At 37.8% G+C, this 8,949-nt stretch overlaps 1 long non-coding RNA gene across 1 annotated transcript; it reads right to left on the bottom strand.

Moving 5' to 3' along the window:
• Positions 1-6,305: 6,305 nt before the first annotated feature.
• Positions 6,306-8,546, bottom strand: LOC149784970 (uncharacterized). The gene is made up of 2 exons (XR_016425342.1): positions 8,435-8,546; positions 6,306-6,737 (listed from the first exon to the last, which is right to left on the bottom strand). It is a non-coding gene; the product is annotated as an uncharacterized LOC149784970 (long non-coding RNA).
• Positions 8,547-8,949: the final 403 nt, after the last annotated feature.

Here is an 8,949-nt window from a genome sequence, read left to right as displayed (position 1 = left end):
GTTGCCTTCGTATAATTTATGCCCATCTATGAAGACTGCTGATTAATATGCCTTTGCAAAATTAGTACATTTGATTTCTCAATGATTGTATCTCCATTATGATAGTGTTTTATTCAGTGACCCTGACTGACATCCGTTCATCTGTTAACTTTTATTATTCCACATGATAATTTCAGTTCTACAAACGTATCTCCACCAAATTTTGTGGATGGCTTGTGCATGGGATAAGGAAGAACCATATTGGTTTAGGAATCAAAAGGTCAAACATCAGGGGCATTGTAACTGAAGAAAAATGGTTTCTTGATAACAGAGTTCTCTACTATCTACAGCAGAACTATGCAACTTCCTCCAGGGCATGGTCCTGTGATGTAATCAAGCAGATAAAACCAGGTCACAGACCAGAACAGGACCAATGGCCACAGGTTGCACATGCCTGATTTACAGTTACCAAACTTTGTGGAAGGCTTGAATTAGAGCCAAGAAAGAACTCTATCAATTTCATACACAATAACTTGAATTTTCCTTTGACTTCCAAACTTTGTGCATGACTTGCACTCGGAATGAGGTAGAAGCCAAATAATTTCAAGGTCAGGGTCTCAAAGAAAAAGGTGACAAAATTCTTTTGTAACTCCCTTCTAGAACTCCGATATTGTCAGCGAGTCAGTTGTATAATGGCACTGATAAAACTCAATGCACATGAACATCCCTGTACCTGTATGCTGTAAGGGAATATGTACATGCCTGGTATTGGGAGGTAACGAGTTAACATCTGTTGTGCACTTGTAATGTTTCAATGAAATCAGTGGTGTTTATTAATTTTGGCAAAGTTTTTTTCACTATTTGAAGACCATTACTCCTTCACAGATTCTTTTTCTTTGCACCAAGCATGTTGAAGGTACATGAAAGTAGCTAATATCTAGTTATCCTTGTCATTCCGTCTATCAGGTAGAGTGCATTGTGGTTGGTCATTTATGATGAATAGAAATGAAGTTTATTAGCCACTTTTTACAATCTTGTGTAAGAGTTGTCTCCCTTACTGTTGAAAATTATGTCTCATCCACTGAAGTGCAGTACACAAAAAGCCTAAAAGATTTCATGTTACTCATATTTGAATATATTAAACTTGAGATGATCATCTACCTGGTCTGATTTTTCTTTCCATTTTTAGGTCACATGGTTAGGAGACCAAGTGACCTTTTTTGGTGTGGTCCATTGTGCATGTCCATTCACTATTGCAAGTTAAAACGTGTCTGGAATCACTTGATAGAATTCGACCAAATTTGAAAGAAAGCATCCTTGTATGAATGACTTTCAGATGTTTCTAATAATGACAGTCTGCCTTCAAATAGAGCCTCCATTATTAAAAAATGGAACTTTTAAATGACTTCTCAACAACTTTGCGACACAATTTGACCAAAGCTGAAAGAAAACATTCTGGTGTGAATGTCTTCCAAGTTTGTTCAAATGATGCCAATCCAAATTCAGACATGGTTCCTATTACAAAAAGAGAAACTTTCCAAAACACCTAACAGGATGTGATCATGTTTGATGGAATGTATCCTGGGTTGAAGCTTTTTAAAATTTGTACCAATGATGTTGATCGAGTATACCAGATTTGCTCAGATACACATGGTATTACTGCCTGATTTACACAGATGCACATGGTATTACTGCCTGATTGATGACAGATACACATGATATTACTGCCTGATTTACTCAGATACACATGGTATTACTGCCTGATTGACACAGATACACATGGTATCACTGCCTGATTTACTCAGATACACATGGTATTACTGCCTGATTGACACAGATACACATGGTATCACTGCCTGATTTACTCAGATACACATGGTATTACTGCCTGATTGACACAGATACACATGGTATTACTGCCTGATTGATGACAGATACACATATTACTGCCTGATTTACTCAGATTCACATACTGTATCACTGCCTGATTTACTCAGATACATTTATGATAGTATTGCCTGATTGATGACAGATATACATAATATTACTGCCCGATTTACTCAGATACACATGGTGTTACTGCCTGATTGACAGATACACATGGTATTAATGCCTGATTTACTCGGATACACATGGTATTACTGCCTGATTTACTCAGATTCACATATTGTATCCCTGCCTGATTTACTCGGATACATGTATGGTATCATTGCCTGATTTACTTGGATACACATTGTATCACTGCCAGATTTACTCTGATACATTGTATCACTGCCTGATCTACTCAGATAAATGTATGGTATGATTGCCTGATTTACTTGGATACACTTAAGGTATAGCTATACCAACTTGGTATTTTTGCCTATTTTAATCAGATGTACATCTGGTATAATTTTGTTCACCAGTAATGTAAGCTGGATGTTCATTGATAAACACCTTTTTCAGTGACTTAAACTTGATAATTAATATTTTTCTAATTTTAAGTCTCGTTAAACAACACTGGTCAACAGTGAAATCATTACTGACTTGAAAAGGCCCTAATCTGTAGTATTTTGGTGTGCCGAACACGAATATAACCGTGAAAAATTTGTATTGGCTCTCGTTTTGAAGATATTCATATACCTCATTTTCTATGTTTCACTGTGTAAATTTCTCCAGTAGGACTGCAGCAACATCCGGAATAATGATGTAACATTGCATAATACCATCATGCTCACATCATCCACAGTTGATTGCATCATTTTCTGATGCAATGCAATACTAATGCCATGCGGCTGCTGAAGTAAGTTGACGTCAGCAGTGTACTATACATGTGTAGGCCTATTATACTAATGCCAGGCGGCTGCTGAAGCTGACGTAAGCAGTGTACTATATAAAGCCCAATCAGATAGGTTCAGCATTTAAAATATTTTAGACGTTGTGCGAGACAGTTCAAGCTACTGTTACATAAAACTTATTATTTTATCCATTTACGTACAATAAAGAACAGTAATGCCTCGAAAGTGTGTTAATACCGCGGACAATTTTTGCTATATTTGTGGGGAAGTGACATTTGCCAACCAGAAGAAAAGTATCAATTCTCAAGTGAAGAAGGCATATCATCTTTACTTCGGATGCAAGGTTGGTGACCAAGACAAGCCTTGGGTTCCGCATATATGCTGTGCTACATGTACAACACAGCTTTCACAGTGGTTGAATTGCAAAAGGTCATCAATGCCGTTTGCAGTCCCAATGGTGTGGAGAGAGCCAAGCAACCACCTAAATGACTGTTACTTCTGCTTGGTTCCTCCTCTTTCCGGCGGAATAACGAAGCGAAAGAAGTCGAGAATAGTCTACCCAAACATTCCGTCTGCATTGAGACCAGTTCCACATGGTGAGGGACTTCCTATTCCAGAACCTCCAGCAGAATATTCTCTTGATTCATCTGACGAAGACAAAGGTGAGTCGACCTGTTCTTCTCCTGGTCCATCAGCATGCAGTGATCCAGATTTTCACTGTGGTGCATCATCAACCCCACACAGAATAACACAGGAAGAACTAAATGACCTGATTCGTGATTTGGACTTATCAAAGAACAAGGCAGAATTGCTAGGATCAAGACTCCAACAATGGAATCTTCTAGAAGAAGATGTCACAATTACTGCATATCGAAAGCGCCACCAGCAATTGGAGCCTTTCTTCAGAAAGGAAAGTAATATGATATTCTGTTCCGATATTGAGGGCCTCATGAATGCTTTAAAAATCACTCATGACCCACAAGAATGGAGACTATTTGTGGACTCTTCGAAACTGAGTCTCAAGGCTGTGCTTTTGCACAATGGAAACATTCTTCCATCTATTCCAGTAGCGTATGCTGTCCACATGAAAGAGACATACGATAACTTAAGGCAGCTACTGAATTCCATTGAGTATAACAAGTACAGCTGGCACCTCTGTGGTGATTTGAAGGTAGTTGCCCTTTTAATGGGACTGCAGCAAGGATATACAAAATACATGTGTTTCTTATGCGAGTGGGATAGCCGAGCAAGGGAAATGCACTACATGAGGAAGGAATGGACTCACAGGCAGAATGTAGCCATTGGAGAGAAGAATATCCAACACCCAGCTCTGGTTGAGGCTCAGAAAATCTTGCTACCACCCCTTCACATCAAACTAGGTTTGATGAAGAACTTCGTGAAAGCCATTGACCGGACTTTGCCAGCATTCCGATACCTGCATGAAAAATTCCCTCGACTCAGCGAAGCAAAGATTAAAGAGGGAGTTTTTGTGGGTCCTCAGATTCGAGAGCTTTTCAAATATGACCGGTTCAACAACTTGCTGGAAGGTGACGCGAAACAAGCATGGAATGCTTTTCGCCTAGTTTCTACAAACTTCCTCGGAAATGTTAGGGCAGAAAACTATAAGGAACTAGTAGAAGACATGTTGATGAAGTATAAGAAACTTGGCTGCAATATGTCTCTAAAGATTCACTTCCTTCATTCCCATTTGGATTTCTTTCCTAGCAACTGTGGTACTGTTAGTGATGAACACGGCGAACGTTTTCATCAAGATATCGCAACAATGGAACAAAGATACCAGGGAAAATGGTCCAATACAATGCTGGCTGACTACTGCTGGACACTCCTCAGAGATGCTCCCGAACAGCTGTGCAAGAGACAGGCGAAGAAATCTAAGATGTAGTCAATGACTTGATTTTTTATAGGTAGGCTATTACAGTTGACCTTTTACTATTGGAATGCATTTCGTTATGTAAACATTAATTTCTTGCAGATTACAAAAAAACTAGAGCCAATTTTGCAATTTGACTGTCATATTCGTGTTCAGCACATAAAAATTGATAAGAATTGACTAATTTTATTTCAGTAACATGACTTTTGTAAAAATTTGTTGTCCAGTGCAATCAGTTGATCAATTAAAATTCAAGCAAAATGGTCTCATTTTATATCACATGTATTAACAAATTACCTAATTTTAAAACTGGACATATTTTTGCTGAGGTCTTGCAGCAGAAAATAGTGTGATTATTCACACATATGCATGTTAATGGGTAATGACACATACTCATCTTATGGCGTAACTGTCATCTATGTATTGTTACAAGTCTAGGCTGTTACAGAAAGTAACAAGAAAAAAAGTGAAAATTTAACAAATAATTTCTTTTCCTTGAAAAACAATGTAAAAATAAGAAAAACAACTTAAGGTTTCACGAATCATATCCAAAAGTAATCCAAGAATTAAAAATTAGAAGTCTTATTATTAAAAAGTCCTAAATGAAACTGAGTTTGAATCCCGATGAAATCCAAAATGGAAGATGATGTCTGTTGTAGCCTGTGAAGTGCTGCAGTGTCAGCAGTCTCTTGTTGAATCACAGGAAATATTATTCCAATTTTTGAATTCAGTATAAATTTTGATAAATGTCCTTGTCCAAGAATTTATTTAGATCACTGGTATTTCCAGGGAAAACAATTACTTGAAATCCAAATAATTTGAAGAAAATAAAATAGTTAGCCCAAACTGGACACAACATAAAACACTTGGACATCTCAAGTGTTAAGGCACGACTGACTATTCTTTCTCGAAACATTAGTAATAAGTCTAAGCAAAATGCAAAACAGATGCCCGGATGGAGGTCAAGAGTTCATCCTTCTGGGAAAACCAAAAGTTTGTAACAATAAACACGTTATTTGTCATGTATTCCTAGTATGGCCTTAAATGAAATCTGTGGTTTTTACACTGGGAAAGAAGAAAAAAAATTTAACAAAAGTTTGTTTACTACAATTGTCACTGATTTCTGAATCAAGGTCAGGAACTAGGTCAGCATTAGGTACAATGTCTCTATAAATTTATTTACGTCAATTTTTTTTATAAAAAAATCAGTTAGAACTGAACTCCATTCTGGACAATATCAAATCCAGTAAACAAAGTAACCCTATAATAGCATGTAATGGAATAAAAAAAATTAAAACTAACAATCAATTAAATCAAATATACATAACAATTGTGATTATTAATACGTATGCATGTTAATGGGTAATCACACTTGCTTATAGGGGTAACTGTCAACATCTAGGTATTGTGATTATTAGCATGTATGCATGTTAATGTGTAATCACACTTACTCGTAGGGGTAACTGTCAACATCTAGGTATTATCATTATGAACACATGCATGCTAATAGTAAATGACACCTACTTGTAGGGGTAACTGCAAACTTCTAGGTGTTGTCATTTTTAACACATATATGCATGTTAATGGGTAATAACACTGAATCATCTTACTGGATAACTGCCAACACCTAGGCATTGTCATTTTTAACACATGCACGCTAATGGTAAGTGACATTTATTGCGGTAACTGCCAACATCTAGATATTGTGATTATTAACACATGCAATCTTAAATTGAAGCATTGTTTTTAGTTCTACTGGTCATTGACCAGACGAGCTTATGGGATAGCCTGTTGTCAGTTGTCTGTCTGTTAGCACAAGTTTCATATCACTAAACTTTATACACATATTTATCACGTGGTCTAGATTGTCCTAAATGAAAATGTTGCACGCTTGGACAATATCCAGTTTGGCTGCCACAGTGGCCATCTTTAAAATCTTGTTGTTGATACTCCTTTTGAATCAATGGTCATATATGCATGAGGTTTTCACTAAAAGTCTATTTATCATGTATAGCTGGTCTTTGTCGAGAAGGATGCTGTTCTGATATGGTCATCCAAGCAGCCATCTTGAAATTTTGTTACCACTGCTCCTGAAAAGAAAGTCATATTGAAATGGGAAGGAGGGGTTCACCAGAAGACTTCTTATGATTCCTGGTTGGCTATGGGGAATATATGATCATGTCAATGTGGCGTTTTGCCAAACAACTTCTGATGGTATCTACACGGTCCTAAAGGAAGATGGTGTTGATCTGATGGTATCTACACGGTCCTAAGGGAAGATGGTGTTGATCTGATGGTCAATATGTATGCTACAGTGGCCATCTTGAAAATCTTATAACAGTTCCAGAACGAAAACTAATTTTACCATAAGGGTTTTCACCAGAAGACTTATTATGGTATCAGCTTGGTCGTAAATGATATTGGTGCTGATTTGTTATCCAATATGACCACCACAATCAATGCTGGATTACCAAATAGGCAGAGTAGGCACCCGCCTATGGGCCCCACGCTTTTTAGGGGCCCCGCAACAATAATTATTTAATCATTTTTGCCTAATAACATAAACTATTAATTTGTTTAATAACGTTAATAAATGTTAATATTTGTTTTGTGTGATAAAATTGGTTTATTAAAAGTGTTGGTTGGTAAAATTAAAAACGTATTAGAAGATAATTTGCGAGGGGAGATTTCCACTGCCTAAGGGCCTCCACAGGTTTTAAACCGGCACTGACCACAATTCTGTTATAGCTACTCCACCTGAATGGAAAGTAATATTGCGGGGTGGGGTGGAGGCGTCACCAGAAGATTGTTCATGATGTCTAGTTAGTCCTAAATGCAAATGGTGCCAGTCTGATGTCCAATATGGCCACCAAGAATACTACTGGATAGATTTACATGTTTTTTAAAAAATAAACAACTTAGTCCTAAAGGAAAGTGGTGCCATTAAGACATCAATTTCAAAGCCCCAAGGTCGCCGTTACGTGCAAAAAGTTGCAATGTGCCAAATCGTCTGAATAATACTGAATCTTGAAATATATTGGTCCTAAACATCGTTGGGTTCCATTACAACTAGATAATGTCAACATTTCATCACATTACGAACGGTGAAATCTCTCCCTCGAACTGAGAAGCCCGCCAATTTTTCACATCTGTACGAATTAATAATCCAATGTTGATCGGCGACATCTGTGCCACAGGTGCTTGATGTTGAGAAAAAAACAACAACAATAATCTAAATGAAAAAATCATATAGAGTGACAAAAATACCTTAGATTACCCACATGACCCGTTCTGACATAGGACCCTCTCTATCATAGTATATAAGATAGAAGGTACGGAACTTCCAAATACTTCGTTCTACCCATGACCCTCGATTTCCTTCTGCTATTTCCGTTTTTAAAGGCACACGACCATACTGTATGGCTTGTTTTACTCCTGAGATATTTTGCTATTCGTCAATCCATCATTGACTTTTCTGCGTTGCACCAAAATGAAGTTACGGTCTCCGAAACGTGCGATTTTCGCGAATTTTGACTGTTGAGACAAGTGCGTACCTTCTCTTATATTATGAGGGTCCTATGACTGTCAGAACGGGTCATGGGGGGGGGGGGGGTAATCTAAGGTCTTTTTTTTTGTTACTCAGTATGATTTCTTTCCTTCAGATTATTGTTTTTCTTGATCAACATCAAGCTCGCGTCGAGCACCTGTGATCTGTGCCTGAACAGATTTCAGTCGAAATCTGGATTACAATATTTGATGACGTCACCGTTGTAAACCCAAGACGCACCACACGGTAAGCTTGTCTTCAGCCCAAGTTCGTCATTCACTGTATATTCCAGCGCCCCAGCTAATCACCAACATTCACCCAAGTCTTAGTTTTACCTAATACACACTTTTTTCTTCTCAGATCCGCTTAAAAAAAGAGGGTATGCATATTTTCATTCCCTCTCGATTCAGTTTGTGGGCACGTGCGAATGTGGTTGTCATTAAATTAGTCTTTAACGTAATTTATCGAATGTACCAAATCACTACTTTGTTAGCACTCCCGAAAAAGAACAGAATTACAAGCGACTGAATTAAAGGGTGGCACCTTTTAATTCTAAAACGAATATTTAAACGTCGTTTAAACCTGTTGTTGTTGTTCTAGGGTTTAACGCCATTTTTCAGCACAAGGCTATACATGGCGGCCAGTATAACTGGTGGAGGAAGAACCCTGGAAAATCCAGGGAAGAACCACCGACCCACGAGAAGCTACTGGCAGGCTTTCCCACGTACCCACGCTTGCCGAGCTTTGGACTCGAA

The sequence above is a fragment of the Sinohyriopsis cumingii genome, chromosome 13, assembly GCF_028554795.1.
Source record: "Sinohyriopsis cumingii isolate HCF-2022 chromosome 13, ASM2855479v2, whole genome shotgun sequence".
In the NCBI taxonomy this organism is placed as follows: Eukaryota; Metazoa; Mollusca; class Bivalvia; order Unionida; family Unionidae; genus Sinohyriopsis; species Sinohyriopsis cumingii.
The sequence above is the reverse complement of the archived record's forward strand: the minus strand, read 5'-3'. Positions and strand labels throughout refer to the sequence as shown.